Source organism: Ranitomeya imitator, chromosome 2, assembly GCF_032444005.1.
Source record: "Ranitomeya imitator isolate aRanImi1 chromosome 2, aRanImi1.pri, whole genome shotgun sequence".
NCBI classification, from domain to species: domain Eukaryota; kingdom Metazoa; phylum Chordata; class Amphibia; order Anura; family Dendrobatidae; genus Ranitomeya; species Ranitomeya imitator.
The window spans coordinates 89,322,546-89,342,902 of record NC_091283.1 but is presented as its reverse complement, the minus strand read 5'-3'; positions in this window follow the sequence as shown (position 1 = coordinate 89,342,902).

The window sequence follows — 20,357 nt, the reverse complement described above, 5'->3', positions numbered from 1 at the left end:
TATTGGTGAGGGCGTCCTTTAGCTGGCGGAAGGCTTCCTCACACTCTGGGGTCCAGGTTACCTGGCGGAGTTGGTTCTTATGGGTCAGATCAGTGAGGGGCTTGGCTATGCTGCTGTAATTGGGAACGAATTTCCTGTAATACCCCGCTGTCCCTAGAAATGCCATGACCTGAGTTTTAGTGCGTGGGGTGGGCCATTTGGCTATGGCCTCAATCTTGGCTGGTTCTGGTCTCTGTTTACCACTTCCCACCCAACGCCCTAAATACTGAACCTCTGCTTTGCCCACGTGACACTTGTTTGGGTTCAGGGCGATTCCGGCCTTGTGGATCCTGTCCAATACTGTCTCTAGGTGATTTAGATGCTCTTCCCATGTCACACTGTAGATGGCTATGTCATCCAGGGAGGCACACATATAGTCCTGGAGACCATCCAGAAGCCGGTCAGCCAGCCTCTGGAAGGTCGCCGGGGCAGTTTTCATCCCGAATGGCATAACTCGAAACTGGAATAAGCCAAACGGGGTGACAAATGCCGACTTGGGAATAGCATCAGGACTAAGGGGAATCTGCCAGTAGCCTTTGCATAGATCGATGGTGGTCAAATAATTTGCCCCTGCCAGCCGGTCTAACAAGTCATCCACACGCGGCATGGGATACGCATCCGTCACTGTTTTCTCATTGAGCTTACGATAGTCTACACAAAACCGTGTAGTCCCATCCTTCTTGGGCACTAACACTACGGGGGATGCCCAGGGACTATCTGACTCTTCAATGACCCCTTGTATCTCTTGTCGCATCCCTTCTCGTACAGACTCAGGGATGTGGAAGGGGGGTTGTCACAGGGGGGGTCTGATCCTGGGTCTCAACCTTGTGTTGTGCCAGGTAAGTGTACCCAGGTTTCCCCGAAAACATCCTCTGTCACTGCCTCAACAACTCCTCCGCCTGCTGTCTCTCCCGGGGACCTAATTCTTCACCCCAGTGTACCTGGTCCCATGTTTTAGACTGAGTCCTCTCCCCTAAGACATCAGGCAAGGGATGTCCTGCTAAATCCTCTGCTTCAGGTGCATAGATGGCCACTACCTCTTCAGGGCACTCCCGATAGGGTTTCAGCATGTTCACGTGGAACATGCGGATAACCCTGGGGTCGTCACAATTGGCGACATTATAGGTGGTGTCGGCTATTTTCCCCACTACCTGGTAGGGCCCCTGCCATGCAGCTTGGAACTTGTTCTGCCTAGTGGGCTCTAACACCAGGACCTTCTGCCCTATTTCCAAGGTGCGCACTCTGGCCCTCCGATCATACCATACGCACTGGCGCCACTGGGCCACCTGCATGTTCCCACATACAGCCTGGGTCAGCTCCTGTAGGCGGTCCAGGAATTCCAACACATAGGGTACAATAGGTACCCCTTCTATGTTGCCCTCCCCTTCCCAGTGTTCTAGCACTAAGTCTAGGGGTCCCCTTACCCATCTCCCGTATACCAGTTCAAATGGGGAGAAACCCGTGGATTCTTGGGGCACCTCTCGATAGGCAAACAGGAGGTGAGGCAAGAATTTCTCCCAGTCCCTGTAGGTCCTGGTAAAAGTCCCAATGAGTTGTTTTAACGTCCTGTTAAAGCGTTCACACAACCCATTGGTTTGCGGGTGGTATGGGGCCCTTCTAATGGACTTTACGCCGCACAGCTTCCACAGTTGGTTGGTCACCTCTGCTGTAAACTGGGTACCCTGGTCTGAGATAATCTCCCGGGGAAATCCAACCCGTGAGAAAACCTGGAGCAAGGCAGCCACCGCCGTCTCTGCCAGTATGTTAGGTAATGCAACCGCCTCTGGACACCGTGTGGCATAATCTACCACTGTCAATATATACCTTTTCCCTGACGGACTGGGTTTGGCTAACGGCCCTATCAGATCGACCGCTACTCGGCTAAATGGTTCCTCCACAATGGGGAGGGGGCGTAATTTGGCCTTGCATCGATCTCCCCTCTTGCCAATGCGCTGGCAACTGTCACAGGTCTGGCAGTATTGACGAACATCATAGGTTACCCCCGGCCAAAAGAAGTTTTGTGTCAGACGATGCCTGGTGCGACTGACGCCGAAGTGTACGGCCAAGGGTATGTCATGAGAGATTTGCAGTAACTCCTGCCTATACTTCTTGGGAACTACCAGTTGTTGTTTTATAGTGGGGCTCGTCCCTGTGTGGTGCTGCTCTGTGATACGGTAGAGGAGTCCCTGCTTCCATATAAACTGTTCCCCTTCCAGTATCCCTCTCCCCTCCTGTGCCTTCCCACGATATCCCTCCAATGAAAGATCCACAAGTAACTTCCTCTTAAATTCATCTGGGGTGGCCCAAGAAATGTGTCTGGCTATGGGAATACATGTAGGGCTGGGATGTCTTACCTGGGCCTCCTCTGAGTGTGATTCTGCATCCGCAGCTCGAGCTTGTCTCCGGGTGGTCACAGGATATGTCTCAGCCAGAGGGGCAACTGAGAAGGCAGACAACAAGGGCCCCAAGTCATTTCCCAGCAAAACGTCTGCAGGCAAATCCTCCATCAAGCCGACCTCAACAAGGCCATCCCCAACTCCCCAGTTCAGGTGAATCCTGGCAGTGGGCAGTCGATGTATGGCTCCCCCTGCTACACGGACTGCCACTGTCCGGTCCGTCTTCTCTTGGTCCCGGATGAGATGAGGCTTCACAAGGGTCAAAGTTGCTCCGGAATCTCTTAGTCCCTGCATGCGTTTCCCATTAACCCACACGACCTGTCGATGCTGTTGTCGATTATCTGCCCGAGCTGCCTGCACGGGGTCTACTTCATGCAGCACTTCCTCCATGTCTTCCACCCCTTGGTTAGTTGTAGCTCCCAATTCTGGGTCAGCTTCGCCTTGGTAGCAGTGTACAGTGGCCCGGCGGAAGGTAGCTGTTCCCACCTTTGGCCACTGGGTATGCTGAGTCTGGTTGGGACATTGTCTTTGCAGGTGGCCCAGCTATCGGCAGGTGTGACATCGCGCCCCAGGGGAACTGTGGTAGGCCAGGTTTCTAGCTGGTCCCCCTACAATCTTCAGTGGTTTGGGGCCCTCCAGGCCCATGGGCGGACCCCTAGTGACCATCTTTGATCCTGACAACTGAGGCCTCCTGGCATCATGATGTTCATCAGCCAGACGAGCGGCTTCCTCAAGAGTCATTGGCCGCCTGTCCCGAAGCCATTCCTGTGTCTCGGGGTTTAGTCCATTAAAGAATCATTCTAACAAGTAGAGCTGGAGGATGTCCTCCTTACTGGTTGCTTGGCTCCCTTGTACCCACTGTAGCAGTGACCACCGTAATTTACAGGCCCATTCAGCGTGGGTATCGGTTACTCGTTTTATAAGTCCGCGGAACTTTTGGCGGTATGCCTCTGGTGTAAGTGCATACCGGGCCAAGATCACTTCTTTGATCCGCTCATAGTCCATTCAGTCCTCATCAGGTACTGTACGATAGGCGTCCGCTGCCCGGCCTGTCAGCTTGTTGGTCAGAATCTGAACCCATTCCTCCGGCTTCACTTGATGAAGGGCACACTGCCGCTCAAAGTCCTGCAAAAAGCCATCAATTACTTCCTCTGCCTCCCCCAAATGTCGGAAGGCATTATCCTGGATCTTTTTGTGGCTTACTGTTGAAGGTACCTGGGCGGAAGCCAGAGCTCCCCCTGCTCGCTGACTCTCCTCTCTCCGCTCTGCCATCTCCATCTTGGCCAGTTCCACTTTGGTCCTTTCTGCCATCTCCATCTTGGCCAGCTCTATCCAGGTCCGCTCGGCCATCTTTTCCTTCAGATCAGTACGCACATCAGCCATCACCTCTCGTATGATCTCTACTGCAGGGTTTGGGCCATAGAACTCCAGTCTGTTCTTTACCTCCCTCTGGAATTCAGTCTCCTCCACGTTCACATTGGGGGGCGCTGCATTGTCGTGTTAGATGATGGCTGCTATCAAATCCGCTTTTGTTTTGTTGCTGGCGATTAACCCTCGGGCTTCCACCAGATATTTTAATGTAGTCCTCTTTAACTTCTGGTAGTTGTCTTCCATTCATTCCTTTCCTCCTGTAGAAGGGTTATCAGATCCCACTGCTGCCACCAGTGTAACGGGGTCTAACAAGCTAGGGTACCTCTTTCAGTACCACCCTGTGTTTCAGGAGGTCCACGCTGCTTTTGCTGGATTCTGAATGAAGGATGCTGGCTGGAATTCCTTGGTTACGTGAGAGCATATAAAAGCTGACTGCTACCCCACGTATTTCCAGTCTAAAAGAACACACTTTATTTTCAGCACACAGAATATATAACACAGATACACAGGACAGGCCAATAGGAAAACAGCTGGCCAGACATACATTACAATAGCCGCAGGGGGCCGGAGCCTGCCGCTATTTACTGTGGGAATTACAAAGGTGGGGGGAGATCAGAAAGAGAATATCTTGTCCAGGGGCACAGCCTGTGGACTGATGCATTTCACATGGAAACTATTATACATACATATACTGCATAACATTCTTGGTGCCGGGGGGTTCTGTAACAGTGTGTCTCACTTCTTCACCAGGGTTGCGGTCCCCTATCGGTAGCTCCGATTATATAGTGTGATCGGTCAAATCTCCTGCCTGCTGCCATTAACCCTACATGTACCACAAGCTACATTTTTACCCTGCATTAAAAAGAACTGCTTGGTGTATTACCCAATTAGATTGACAAATTTAACCCCTTTACCCCCAAGGGTGGTTTGCACGTCAATGACCAGGCCAATTTTTACAATTCTGACCACTGTCCCTTTATGAGGTTATAACTCCGAAACGCTTCAACGGATCTTAGCGATTCTGAGATTGTTTTCTTGTAACATATTGTATTCATGATAGTGCTAAAATTTCTTCGATATAACTTGCGTTTATTTGTGAAAAAAACGGAAATTTGGCGAAAATTTTGAAAATTTCACAATTTTTCAACTTTGAATTTTTATTCTGTTAAACCAGAGAGTTATGTGACACAATATAGTTAATAAATAACATTTCCCACATGTCTACTTTACATCAGCACAATTTTTGAAACAAACTTTTTTTTTTCAAGGAAGTTATAAGGGTTAAAATTTGACCAGCAATTTCTCATTTTTACAACCAAATTTACAAAACCATTTTTTTTAGGGACCACCTCACATTTGAAGTCATTTTGAAGGGTCTATATGGCAGAAAATACCCAAAAGCGACACCATTCTAAAAACTGCACCCCTCAAGGTGCTCAAAACCACATTCAAGAAGTTTATTAACCCTTCAGGTGATTCACAGCAGCAGAAGCAACATGGAAGGAAAAAATTAACATTTTACTTTTTAGTCACAAAAATGATCTTTCAGCAATAATCTTTTTAATTTCCCAAGGGTAAAAAGAGAAAATGGACCTCAAAAGTTGTTGTCCAATTTATCCTGAGTACGCTGATACCCCACATGTGAGGGGGAACCACTTTTTGGGCGCATGGCAGGGCTCAGAAGGAAAGGAGCGCTGTTTGACTTTTTCAAGCTAAATTTGGCTGGAATTGAGATCGGACGCCATGTCGCGTTTGGCGAAACCCTGATGTGCCTAAACAGTGGAAACCCCCCACAAGTGACCCTATTTTGGAAACTAGACCCCCTAAGGAACTTATCTAGATGTGTCATGAGCACTTTTATCCCCCAAGTGCTTCACGAAAGTTTATAACGCCCGGGCGTGAAAAAAAAAATTCCTATTTTTTTCCACAAACATGATCGTTTAGTCCCCAATTTTTTATTTTCTCAAGGGTAAAAGGAGAAATTGGACCCCAAAAGTTGTTGTCCAATTTGTCCTGAGTACGCTGATACCCCATATTTGGGGGGAACCACTGTTTGGGCGCATGGCAGGGCTCAGAAGGAAAGCAGCGCCGTTTGACTTTTTCAAGCTAAATTTGGCTGGAATTGAGATCGGACGCCATGTCGCGTTTGGCGACCCCCTGATGTGCCTAAACAGTGGAAACCCCCCACAAATGACCCCATTTTGGAAACTAGACCCCCTAAGGAACTTATCTAGATGTGTCATGAGCACTTTTATCCCCCAAGTGCTTCACGAAAGTTTATAACGCCCGGGCGTGAAAAAAAAAATTCCTATTTTTTCCACAAACATGATCGTTTAGTCCCCAATTTTTTATTTTCTCAAGGGTAAAAGGAGAAATTGGACTCCAAAAGTTGTTGTCCAATTTGTCCTGAGTACGCTGATACCCCATATTTGGGGGGAACCACTGTTTGGGCGCATGGCAGGGCTCAGAAGGAAAGGAGCGCCGTTTGACTTTTTCAAGCTAACTTTGGCTGGAATTGAGATCGGACGCCATGTCGCGTTTGGAGAGCCCATGATGTGCCTAAACAGAGGAAACCCCCCACAAGTGACCCTATTTTGGAAACTAGACCCTCTAAGGAACTTATCTAGTTGTGTGGTGAGAATTTTGAACCCCCACGTGCTTCACTAAAGTATATAATGCCCAGGCGTGAAAATAAAAAATCCTATTTTTTCCTGCAAAAATGATATTTTAGTCCCCAATTTTTAATTTTCCCAAGGGTACCAGGAGAAATTGGACCCCAAAAGTTGTTGTCCAATTTGTCCTGAGTACGCTGATACCCCATATGTGGGGAGGAACTACTGTTTGGGTACACGTTGGGGCTCGAAAGGGAAGTAGTGACGTTTTGGAATGCAGACTTTGATGGAATGTTCTGCTGGCATCATGTTCCATTTACAGAGCCCCTGATGTGACTAAACAGTAGAAACCCCCCACAAGTGACCCCATTTTGGAAACTGTACCCCCTAAGGAACTTATCTAGTTGTGTGGTGAGAATTTTGAACCCCCACATGCTTCACTAAAGTTTATAATGCCCAGGCGTGAAAATAAAAAATCCTATTTTTTCCCACAAAAATGATATTTTAGTCCCCAATTTTTAATTTTCCCAAGGGTACCAGGAGAAATTGGACCCCAAAAGTTGTTTTCCAATTTGTCCTGAGTACGCTGATACCCTATATGTGGGGAGGAACTACTGTTTGGGCACACGTTGGGGCTCGAAAGGGAAGTAGTGACGTTTTGGAATGCAGACTTTGATGGAATGTTCTGCTGGCATCATGTTCCATTTGCAGAGCCCCTGATGTGACTAAACAGTAGAAACCCCCCACAAGTGACCCCATTTTGGAAACTGTACCCCCTAAGGAACTTATCTAGGTGTTTGGTGAGAAATTTGAACCCCCACGTGCTTCACTAAAGTTTATAATGCCCAGGCGTGAAAATAAAAAATCCTATTTTTTCCCACAAAAATGATATTTTAGTCCCCAATTTTTAATTTTCCCAAAGGTAACAGGAGAAATTGGACATCAAAAGTTGTTGTCCAAATTGTCCTGATTATGCTGGTACACCATATGTGGGAAAAAACTGTTTAGGCACACGTTGGGGCTCGAAAGGGAAGTTGTGACGTTTTGGAATGCAGAAATTGTCTGTGGTCGTCATGTTCCGTTTGCAGAGCCCCTGATGTGCCTAAACAGTAAAAAAAACCACAAGTGACATCATTTTGGAACCTAGACCCCCCCCAAGGAACTTATCTAGATGTGCCCCCTTTTTGGAACTAATGTACGCTTTCTTGTAAAGTAAATTAGTAGTGCATGGAGGTGTGGTACAATCTGAAGCAATCCTTCATACACAGGCCAGGTTTTTCGGGGCAGGTGTCGCATTGATAAATGGTGTCCTTGCGTATTCCCCTTTTGTAACACACTCGGCACCTTTTTTGCGGCTTACCTTTTCTGCCGGTTGGCGGGACCACCCCCGGAAAATGCTGGCCTGGTACGATACGAGCACCTTCAGTTCCGGAAGTACTGGGGCCCTCTCCTTCCGGAGTACCAAATATCAGGGCCTTAACCACTACCTCCTGGAACTGAAGGTACGACGTATCGGTGTGGCGTGCACATCGTAACAGCAGGAAAGCGTTGAGCATTGCCATTTGTACGATGTGGACGGCCAACTTTTTGTACCACACCTTGGCCTTTCTCAAAGCACTGTATGGTTGGAGGAGTTGATCAGAGAGATCAACCCCCCCATGCTTTTGTTGTAGCCCAGTACACAGTCCGGTTTGCAGACCTGTGTAGAGGTACCCCGTACAGTGCTGAGGGCTCTGCCATCACCATGTATGGTGGTCAAGAGAAGGACATCCCTCTTGTCCTTGTACTTGACCACCAGCAGGTGGTCGCTACATTGGGCCTTGCTCTCACCTTTTCTGAGCATCTGCCGAAGTAGCGTCTTTGGGAGGCCTCTCTGATTTTTGCGCACAGTACCGCAGGCTGCGGTACCTCGCGCAGAGAGGGATTTGTGTAGAGTGGGATGCTGGTATAAAAGTTATCAGTATAGAGGTGATAACCTTTATCCAGCAGTGGGTGCACCAAATCCCACACGATCTTCCCACTCACTCCCAGGACAGGAGGACACTCAGGGGGTTCAATCCTGCTGTCCTTCCCTTCATACACTCTAAACCTGTGGATGTACCCTGAGGCACTCTCACACAGCTTGTAGAGTTTGATTCCGTACCTGGCCCTTTTGTTGGGCAGGTATTGACGGAATCCGAGCCGCCCCTTAAAATGGACCAAGGACTCATCCACGCAGATGTCCCTTTTGGGCACGTACACTTCAGAAAACTTTTTGTTGAAGTGTTCGATGACCGGCCGAACTTTGAACAGACGGTCAAAGTTGGGGTCATCTCGTGCGGGACACTGTGCATTATCGGAATAATGCAGGAATTTATGGATGGCCTCAAAACGTCTCCGAACCATGGCCATTCGGAATACTGGAGTGTTATATAAAACATCTACACTCCAATATTGCCGCATTTCTGGCTTCTTCACGATCCCCATGTGGAGGACCAGGCCCCAAAACTGCATCATTTCAACTGCGTCTACAGGAGACCAGTTGGAAAATGATGTACTGGGGTTTTGCTCCAAAAATTGACGAGCATACAAATTAGTTTGCTCCACCATGAGGTTAATAAAATCCTCAGAGAAAAAGACTTTGAAAAAGTCTGTTTCTGTGAGGCCCGTGGTGTCAAACTTGATTCCTGATTCTGCCACAAAATCAGGAATCAGTGGCTCGTAATTTTCGGGGGGCGAGGTCCATGTGGGTTCCGCAGTGGGGAGCGCTGGTTCAGGAGTGGTGGGGGCTGCCTCATCTTCTGTCCTGGGGCGTCTGCGTGGTGGTTCCGCAGGACCCGAGGAGGAAGATGAGGAGGAAGAGGAGGAGGAGGAGGAAGAGGATGAAGAATCAGAAAAGTGAAGAAAAGTGGGATCCTCTCCCTCGCTATCAGTGTCGGAGGCAAGGAAAGCATATGCCTCCTCCAATGAATAGCGCTGTTGGGACGAACGGGACGAGCGGGACATTTTTGTGTGAATATGGTGATTGGGTGCACTTTATTGATAACTGTATGTGTATGTGTGGGGGGATAGTGATTTGTGCAAACTTATCTGAAAAGAAAATGCTAAAAGGAGAAGAAAAACCTGTAAAAAAAAAAAAGGCAGGCACAAACTCTGATAAGAGAACTGCGTCACTTATCAAAGTTTGGCGGCTGTGGGATGTGTGTACGGAGGTTGCGCAAAAAGGCTGAAGGGAAAAAAGCGAGCGCGAGAGTTGATTGGTGAACTGCGTCACCAATCAACGCTCGGCGGCTGTTAAATGGGCGCACGGAAGGAGGTGCAAAGGGGGGTAAAAAGAGGGGGAAGGGAGATGGGGGTGGAAGTGGGGATTGGGCAGGGATCAGTGATCAAAACGTACGGTTGTAGTCAGGTGGCGCAAAAGGGGGGTGAAAAAAAAAAAAAGGAAAACGGCAGGCACAAACTCTGATAAGTGAACTGCGTCACTTATCAAACTTTGGCGGCTGCGGAATGTGTGTACGGAGTTGGCGCAACGGGGGTGAGGGAAAAAAAGCGAGCGCGAGCGTTGATCGGTGAACTGCGTCACCAATCGACGTTCGGCGGCTGTAAAATGGGCGCACGGAAGGAGGTGCAAAGGGGGGTAAAAAGAGGGGGAAGGGAGATGGGGGTGGAAGTGGGGATTGGGCAGGGATCAGTGATCAAAACGTACGGTTGTAGTCAGGTGGCGCAAAAGGGGGGTGAAAAAAAAAAAAAGGAAAACGGCAGGCACAAACTCTGATAAGTGAAGTGCGTCACTTATCAAACTTTGGCGGCTGCAGAATGTGTGTACGGAGTTGGCGCAACGGGGGCGAGGGAAAAAAAGCGAGCGCAAGCGTTGATCGGTGAACTGCGTCACCAATCAACGCTCGGCGGCTACTAAATGTGCGCACGGAGGCGGCACAAATGGGGGTGGAGGGGGTAAAAAGAGGGGGAAGGGGGGATTGGGGTGGATGAACGGGGATTGGGGTGAATGAACGGGGATTGGGGTGGATGAACGGGGATTGGGCAGGGATCAGGGATAAAACTTACGTTTAGTTGTCTTCTTTCTTTAGCAGGGATTGTGGTGCTACAGGCTGCTGTGGCACCACAATACCCAGCACGGCAGGGAGATCCAGGCACAAAATCCAGCAGGGAGATCCAGCAGTATGACCGCTCTGTAGGAATCCTCAGCTAGAATGAGGACCCTGCAGAGCGGTCATACACAGGTCAGGCAGGTGACACAGACAGGTCACAGAGCGGTCATGCTGCTGCTGTGACCTGTCATTGGTGGGATCGACCATAACATCGATCCCACCAATCAGAGCTTTCCTGGTGACCTGGCTGTGACCTGCCTAGGATCGGATCTGTTCGCGCCATCCTAGGCAGGTCACAGCCAGGTCACCTGCAGGGCACAGAGCGGTCACAGCGTGATCGCCGCTGCGCCCTGTGATTGGCGCGATCGACGATGACATCCATCGCGCCAATCGGCTCCTGCAGGCCCTGCTGGGCCTGCACTGTGTCCTATCCTAGGATCGGTGCTATTAGAGCACCGATCCATGCAGGTTCCGGCAGGGCACAGCGCGGTAATACCGCGCGGTGCCCTGCGATTGGCGTGATCAATGCAATCGGCGATCGCGCCAATCCGGGGTGTTCTTGCCGGTGCCTGGCGTTGCCAGGCACCGGACCTAGGATCGAGTACATCGGTACTCGATCCTAGCCTGTGACCTCATTGTTTCAGCCGCTCCGATTGGCTGAAACAATGAGAATGGCTGTGATTGGCTGTTCAGAATTGAACAGCCAATCACAGCGATCGAGAGGGCGGGTGGGCGGCGACAATGCCCTGGATGCCGAGGCCATCTCCCCCCAGGTGAGATGGCGTCGGAATTTTAATGCGATCACCGCGACTTAAGTCGCGGTATCGCATTAAAGGGCAGGACGTACTATCCCGTCAAGGGTCAGATAGGCCCAGGGCACCTCGACGGGATAGTACGTCCAAGGTCACAGAGGGGTTAAAATATACCTTTATTATACAAAAAATCGCTAAAAGAGCAGTAATTAAGTTTTAAAATATAGTTACAATTAAAATACCTGTTGCTTTGGGTTTTATTAAAAAGGGAGAGAGGGTTGGAAGATTTATATACAGTTATATGAAAAAGTTTGGGCACCCCTATTAATCTTAAGCTTAATGTTTTATAAAAATAGTTTTTTTTTGCAACAGCTATTTCAGTTTCATATATCTAATAACTGTTGGACACAGTAATGTTTCTGCCTTGAAATGAGCTTTATTGTACTAACAGAAAATGTGCAATCTGCATTCAAACAAAATTTGTCTAAGCATTGTCTGAATAGACAATTTGTATATATCCCAGAGGAGCATTGCGGCTTAAAAGTCTCCTCATCTTGGCATGCTTAACATGTCACTCTCCGCAAGGAGAAATTTTACCACTTGGATCTTTGTACCATGCACAAATTCAAGATACCCTGTGCCAGATATGGTAAAGCAGGCCCAAATCACAACAGAGGGTCCTACATATTGCACAATAGGTTCATTGTTCTTTTCTTTTTATGCTGAATTTTTGCATCTGTGAATGTAGCGCTGATGTGACTTGTCAAAAACCTCCAGTTTTGTTTCCTCTGTCGATAGGACATTCTGCCAGAAGCTTTGTAGCATGTCAATATGCCTTTTGGCAAATTCAAGTTTTGTTTTTTTGATTTTCTATCAATGTTAGTTTCTTCCTCTCTCTTTTTCCACAAAGTTCACATAGAGAAATTAAGCAATGGATAGTGTGATCTGACATTGATGTACATTTACTCTGAACTACACCTCTAACATCTTGGAAGTTGTTCTGGGTTCCTTGGTTAGCATTCGTATTATATGTCTCTTCGATTTGTCATAATTTTTCTTCTTGTGGCCACATGCAGAGAGGTTGACTACAGTCCCATAGATCTTAAAGTTCTTAATAATATATGCAACTGTAGTAAGAGGAAGATCAAGCTGTTTGAAGAAAGTCTTATAACTTTTACCTTTAACATGGTTGTCTATCTTTTTTTTCCCATCTCCCGAGAAAACTCTCTCTTTATCTTCCTTTGGTCCATGTTCAGTGTGGTGCGCACAACTATACCAAACAGCATAGTGCCTACTTTTCACCCTTCATACAAACAGACTGAACAAATACAGTGGGGCAAAAAAGTATTTAGTCAGTCAGCAATAGTGCAAGTTCTACCACTTAAAAAGATGAGAGGCGTCTGTAATTTACATCATAGGTAGACCTTAACTATGGGAGACAAACTGAGAAAAAAAAATCCAGAAAATCACATTGTCTGTTTTTTTAACAATTTATTTGCATATTATGGTGGAAAATAAGTATTTGGTCAGAAACAAAATTTCATCTCAATACTTTGTAAAATATCCTTTGTTGGCAATGACAGAGGTCAAACGTTTTCTGTAAGTCTTCACAAGGTTGCCACACACTGTTGTTGGTATGTTGGCCCATTCCTCCATGCAGATCTCCTCTAGAGCAGTGATGTTTTTGGCTTTTCGCTTGGCAACACGGACTTTCAACTCCCTCCAAAGGTTTTCTATAGGGTTGAGATCTGGAGACTGGCTAGGCCACTCCAGGACCTTGAAATGCTTCTTACGAAGCCACTCCTTCGTTGCCCTGGCGGTGTGCTTTGGATCATTGTCATGTTGAAAGACCCAGCCACGTTTCATCTTCAATGCCCTTGCTGATGGAAGGAGGTTTGCACTCAAAATCTCACGATACATGGCCCCATTCATTCTTTCATGTACCCGGATCAGTCGTCCTGGCCCCTTTGCAGAGAAACAGCCCCAAAGCATGATGTTTCCACCACCATGCTTTACAGTAGGTATGGTGTTTGATGGATGCAACTCAGTATTCTTTTTCCTCCAAACACGACAAGTTGTGTTTCTACCAAACAGTTCCAGTTTGGTTTCATCAGACCATAGGACATTCTCCCAAAACTCCTCTGGATCATCCAAATGCTCTCTAGCAAACTTCAGATGGGCCTGGACATGTACTGGCTTAAGCAGTGGGACACGTCTGGCACTGCAGGATCTGAGTCCATGGTGGCGTAGTGTGTTACTTATGGTAGGCCTTGTTACATTGGTCCCAGCTCTCTGCAGTTCATTCACTAGGTCCCCCCGCGTGGTTCTGGGATTTTTGCTCACCGTCCTTGTGATCATTCTGACCCCACGGGGTGGGATTTTGCGTGGAGCCCCAGATCGAGGGAGATTATCAGTGGTCTTGTATGTCTTCCATTTTCTAATTATTGCTCCCACTGTTGATTTCTTCACTCCAAGCTGGTTGGCTATTGCAGGTTCAGTCTTCCCAGCCTGGTGCAGGGCTACAATTTTGTTTCTGGTGTCCTTTGACAGCTCTTTGGTCTTCACCATAGTGGAGTTTGGAGTCAGACTGTTTGAGGGTGTGCACAGGTGTCTTTTTATACTGATAACAAGTTTAAACAGGTGCCATTACTACAGGTAATGAGTGGAGGAAAGAGGAGACTATTAAAGAAGAAGTTACAGGCCTGTGAGAGCCAGAAATCTTGATTGTTTGTTTCTGACCAAATACTTATTTTCCACCATAATATGCAAATAAATTGTTAAAAAAACAGACAATGTGATTTTCTGGATTTTTTTTTCTCAGTTTGTCTCCCATAGTTGAGGTCTACCTATGATGTAAATTACAGACGCCTCTCATCTTTTTAAGTGGTGGAACTTGCACTATTGCTGACTGACTAAATACTTTTTTGCCCCACTGTATTTGTAGCTGATGATGCATCTTAGTTTAACATATCCATATAGTCAAATAATTTTCTATCTTTTCTAGTGGTACCATTATTGTTGTCCAGGCCACTTTCATTATTTTTCATGTTGAACCACAATTAAAAAGCAATGCCTCATTTCAATAAATTAATATTCAATAAATTTAAATTGAAAATGACTTCTGTCAGTTTCAAGTTATTTCAGTGACCAATGTGAATTTTCCTTACTTTAACGTGGTCTACATGTGTATTGTATACTTTGTTGTCACTTTCTTATTACAAAGACTCATTTAAAAATGTTATAAGAGCTTGGCTAGAATGCTAGGAGGCCTGAGACTGTTAAACATGTTTTTTTTTCAGGAAAATAAGAGGATTAAGAGCACTTTCAATTTCCACTAAATCGATTAGCTACAAATTAGATTTTTGGGTTAAATCAGAAGAATTGTATCTTATTCAAAATTTAGGAAGTTTGCTAATCGTTATTATAAAATGATTGTAAGTGATTAATGATCTGGCTATAGAGAATGTATTACCGATAGAAAAAGGTTGATCTTGATAGATCTGTTTCGTTTTTCAACCTATATAACTACCGTATATGCTCGAGTATAAGCCGAGATTTTCAGCCCATTTTTTTGGGCTGAAAGTCCCCCTCTCGGCTTATACTCAAGTCATACCCAGGGGTCGGCAGGGGAGAGGGAGCGGGGGCTGTCTAGTTATACTTACCTACTGCTGTCGCGGTCCCTGCGCATCCCTGCTTCTTCCACCGCTGTATCTTCTTCCTGTACTGAGCAGTCACATGGTACCGCTCATTACAGTAATGAATATGCGGCTCCACCTCCCATAGGGGTGGAGCCGCATATTCATTACAGTAATGATCGGTAACTGTGACCACTCAATACAGGAAGAAGATGCAGCGGTGGAAGAAGCAGGGATGCGCAGGGACCGCGCCAGCAGTAGGTAAGTATACGGGGAGCGCTGCGTGATATTTTCCTGCTCCTCATTCTGCTGCGGCTCCGTCTCCAGCGTCCTCTGGCAGTGACACTCAGGTCAGAGGGCGCGGTGACAAAGTCAGTGCGCGCCCTCTGCTGAGCTTCAGTGCTGGAGACGGAGCCGCACGAGGAACAGGTAAATATTGAAAGCGCCGGCGTCCTGAGCGAAGAGAGGTGAGTATGTGATTTTTTTTATTGCTGCAGCAGCAGCATTATATATGGCAAAGCTTTATATGGAGCATCCATGGGGCAATAATCAACAGTATGGAGCATTTTATGTGGCACAGCTTTATATGGAGCATCTATGGGGCCATAATGAATGGTGCAGAGCATTATATATGTGGCACAGCTTTATATGGAGCATCTATGGGGCCATAATGAACAGTATGGAGCATTATATATGTGGCACAGCTTTATATGGAGCATCTATGGGGCCATAATGAACGGTATGGAGCATCTATTTTTATTTTTGAAATTCAGCGGTAGCTGCTGCATTTCCTACCCTAGGCTTATACTTGAGTCAATAAGTTTTCCCAGTTTTTTGTGGCAAAATTAGGGGGGGTCGGCTTATACTCAGGTTGGCTTATACTCGAGTATATACGGGTATATAACTTAGTTAAAAACTTGACTAACTGATATCTCCCACAATCAGCCTTGGATCACTACCTTAATAAAAATAGATGACCAATGTGTGTTTCTAACAAAAAAAAAGCTAAATTGATACCTATTTTCAAGAGGTAGATTGTAAAGTCATTCCTTTGCTGGTTTACCACAGAAACAGTATACATTCATTACGCTTGTTGTTTAAGAAGCAAAAACATTGCAAATAAAAATGCAATATTAGCAAATTAATTATACTAAATTGTATTAAGAAAAAGATTAAAAATGCCTTGCCTGGTATTATGATTGTATATTGGATTCATTATTTTTTTTGTAAAACGGAAATTGTTACTTAAAGTCACATGAATTACAAAGCTTTCTGAAATTGCTTAATAGAGCACCACTGTAAACTGATTATGTATTTTTATTGCTGGTCCAATAACTTTAATATTTTATATATTTTTACTTTTTTTTTTTATTCTAATTATTTTTTGGAGTTGTCTTCTAATTTTTGAAATACAGGCTCCATCTGGTGGTCTCTTCAATAGTATTTTTCAGTAAAAAAAAAAAAAAAGAAAACAGTTTTAATCCCTTTTATTTCCATCAAATGCTGCATACTCTAATTATATCTGTTTGGGTCACAGAATATGTTCATCTAAACTCTGATATAGTGAGTCAGAATTCTTACATAAATTTAGCTCTGTAGCACGTGGTTGATTTTATGAAACAATAAATAATAAGCACAATAGTTTTCATCTGTACTGAGCATGCTGCTTTTTACCATTAAGGACAACCACGTCCACTTTGGTGGATCTATTGTGTCCATACATTACATAGACAGTAGAGGGAACAGTGCTAATGAAATTGTTGCGGAAAATTTGACAACGCTCGTGAATTTGAATGAGAAAACATCCTCTCATCTCTACTACAGAGTGAGCAGAAGTTATAATGTTCTCTGGGCTTTTCAGACGAATGGGACTCATTGGTACGTCTGCCATATAGAACTATGCCGACTAAAAACTCAATAATTAATATGTTAAAAATATTAATAAAGAAATTGAAATAGATTATTTTACATTTTTCATTTACGTACCGAAAATGACCTCAAGTACCTATTAATTAGTATAAATTTATTTGAATTAACTTGCTGTTGCTCTCATATCATTACTTTTTTTTTTTAGACATCTGAGAACATTATTAAAGTTATGCTAGTTGAAATGAATGTGATACTTAGGAGGGATGGATAATTTAACCTATTTTATATTCCCAGATAAAAGGTTTCACAGCTGAATCCTTTGTGAGTCATAGTGCAGTCATAAAGTGGCCACTTTGTTCAACTAGTGCTTTACATTTCAGACAGATAATTCATATTTGGGTTATGGCACCCTGCAGTCTTCAAAGAAATGACTCTTTTGGATTCACATTTCAGTTTTTAAAAGTATGAAGTGTTAACATTTTTAGAATTCTGGTCATTTCAATATATGGTGATAAAAAGTATCTATGTAACTACTGATATTCCCATAATTTGATTTATAATATTTAAAGGGTTATTCTAAGAATCAAATGTTATTCATTACTAAAAGACGCTTAGAAATTCTAAGATTGGGCTTCAGATTCATTAAAAAGGGGCTCTGCATAGCTTTGCTCTGAATAGAGAGGAGGTATGCATACTTTGCATAATCATCACTCATCATCCCTCATTATCCTTGGGACTGCTGAATAGGGCAGTGTACAGCACTCAGCTATTTCCAGCAGTCTAATATACATTGAATGGGGTGGAGGTCAAGCATGCACGACTAAGTTCCATTCAAGCATTCAAGATGGTTCTCTGTAGTGCCAAGTTCTCAAAAGCTAGAGCCACGTTTTTGGGATTGCTGGGAGTCACAGATGCCTCATCAATCAGTTAGTTATTTATTACCTAATTTTTCGGGGGAAGATGGTTAGGAGCTTCAGGGGTGGATTAAGGGTAGCCAGGGCCCTGGGCTGTTCAGACACTGTGGGCCCCCCGGTCTTGTGACAGGGGGTCATGTGACGGGGGTGTCATGTGATACCTGAACCAGATTATTCCAGAAAAATGGCCGGGCCCTACTCTACTGTAACCTATTAAATATTTGTTACAACATGCAATACAATTTAGGTATATTATGATTTATTTTTCAATTTTTAAAATGACCAATATCACATACAAGGAACAAATACCACCGCACCATGACCAGACCACATATTACAACCACAGTGATCAAATAATATCACATACAAGGAACAAATGCGAGACCACATATTACCACCAGTGACCGAATAATATCACATACAAGGAACAAATACCGCTACACCATGTCAAGACCACATGCTACCACCACTTGGTGACCAAATAGCACATACAAGGGACAAATACCGCAACACCATTTCCAGACCACATATTACCACCACATAGTGACTGAATACTACAATACTGACAGTAATAAAAAAATAAAAAACAAAATACTATCACCATAACTGCCAGTATTCACAGGAGATCTGTACTCAGTATGCAGTGTCTGTGTAGAGGTTATACAGTGATCACTGGTGACATTATACAAAGGAGCTCTGTATATAGTATACAGTGTATAGTGTCAGTGTATAGGTAACACACTGACTCACCAGTGACGTCTCTAGGTGAAGTCCTTCATCTTTCATCCAGCACAGACCGCCATCATTTCTTCCAGCCAGGGCTCGTTTCTGCAGGAAATAACACAATTATCTCAAGGTCTGCTTGCAGAACACATTACTTAATTTTTCCCAATTTCAACATAACACCACATGAAGAAAAAAAGGCGATATAGTGTCACTCTGCACAGTAACAGGACCGCCCCCCCATTTAAACAGTATACTCAAAAAATAAAATAAATACATCACTGCAGTAATAATATCCCTTAATTAGCCTCTATGGTAATAATATTCCCCATCCTGGCCCCGTGTATCTCATTCCTGGCTCCTGCAATATGTTCTCGCATCCTGCCCTCATGAGTACCCATTCTACCCCATATGATTTCCCCATCCTGCCCCATCTGTCTCCTTCCTGCCCCATAGTCCAATCCTGCCCCATGTCTTTCCTTCTGCCCCGTGTCTCCAATCATGCCCCCTATCTACATTCTGCCCATGCCTCCAGTCCTGCACCCAGTGTGTCCAGCAATCTGCCCCAGTGTGTCCAGCATATTACCCCCAGTGTGTCCAGCAATTTGCCCCAGCATGTCCAGCATATTGCCCCAGTGTGTCCAGCATTGCCCCCAGACAGTGAGTTCATCAATCTGCCCCAGTATGTCCATCATATTGCCCCAGAGTGTCTAGCATTGCCCCCAGACAGTGTGTCCAGCAATCTGCCCCAGTGTGTCCAGCAATCTGCCCCAGTGTGTCCAGCATATTACCACCAGGTTGTCCAGCAATCTGCCCCAGTGTGTCCAGCATATTACCCCCAGTGCGTCCAGCAATCTGCCCCAGTATGTCCAGCATATTGCCCCAGAGTGTCCAGCATTGCCCCAGACAGTGTGTCCAGCAATCTGCCCCAGTGTGTCCAGCATTGCCCCAGTGTCTCCAGCATTGCCCCAGTGTCTCCAGCATTGCCCCAGTGTGTCCAGCAATCATCTGCCCCAGGATGAGGATGAAGGGGCCATGTATATCAGGATGGGGAAAAAGGGACCTTGTATACCCGGTTGGGGATGAGGGGACCATGTATACAAGGATGGGGATGAGGGGGCCATGTATAGCAGGATGGGAATGAGTGGGCCATGTATACCAGGATGGGAAAAAGGAAGCCATATATATCAGGGTGAGAATGGGGGCCATGTATACCTGGATGGGAATCATATATATCTGGATGAGGGGGCCATGTGTTATGGACCTAGTGGTTAGGAGCACCCGGCACGACCTGATAGTTAAACTCACACAGGACAAGCTCTGGGATGTGGGAGCTCTGCTGACCGCAAGCCCTAATCCTATCACAACAACTAGAAATAGCCGTGGAGCGTTCCTGACACTCCCTAGATGCCTCTTCACAGCCTAAGAGCTAGCTAGCCCTAAAGATAGAAAATATAGCCTACCTTGCCTCAGAGAAATTCCCCAAAGGAAAAGGCAGCCCCCCACATATATTGACTGAGTAAAGATGAAAGTCACAAATGCAGAAATGAAACAGGTTTCAGCAAAGGGAGGCCAGACTTACTAAACAGACAGAGGATAGGAAAGGTATCTTTGCGGTCAGCACAAAAAACTACAAAAGACCACGCAGAGTGTGCAAAAAGACCTCCGCACCGACTCACGGTGCGGAGGTGACACTCTGCATCCCAGAGCTTCCAGCTAGCAAGACAAAATCATGATAACCAGCTGGACAAGGAAACAATGAACAAATAATAACTATCAGGAACTTAGCTTCTGCTGGAGAACACAGGTAACCAGAAAGATCCAAGCGCGAACTGAACCAATGCAGGAACATTGACAGCTGGCATGGAGTAACGATCTGAGTGGAGTTAAATAGAGCAGCCAACCAAAGGATAAACCACGTCACCTGTGTAAGGAACCTCAGAAGCAGCAGCTTCACT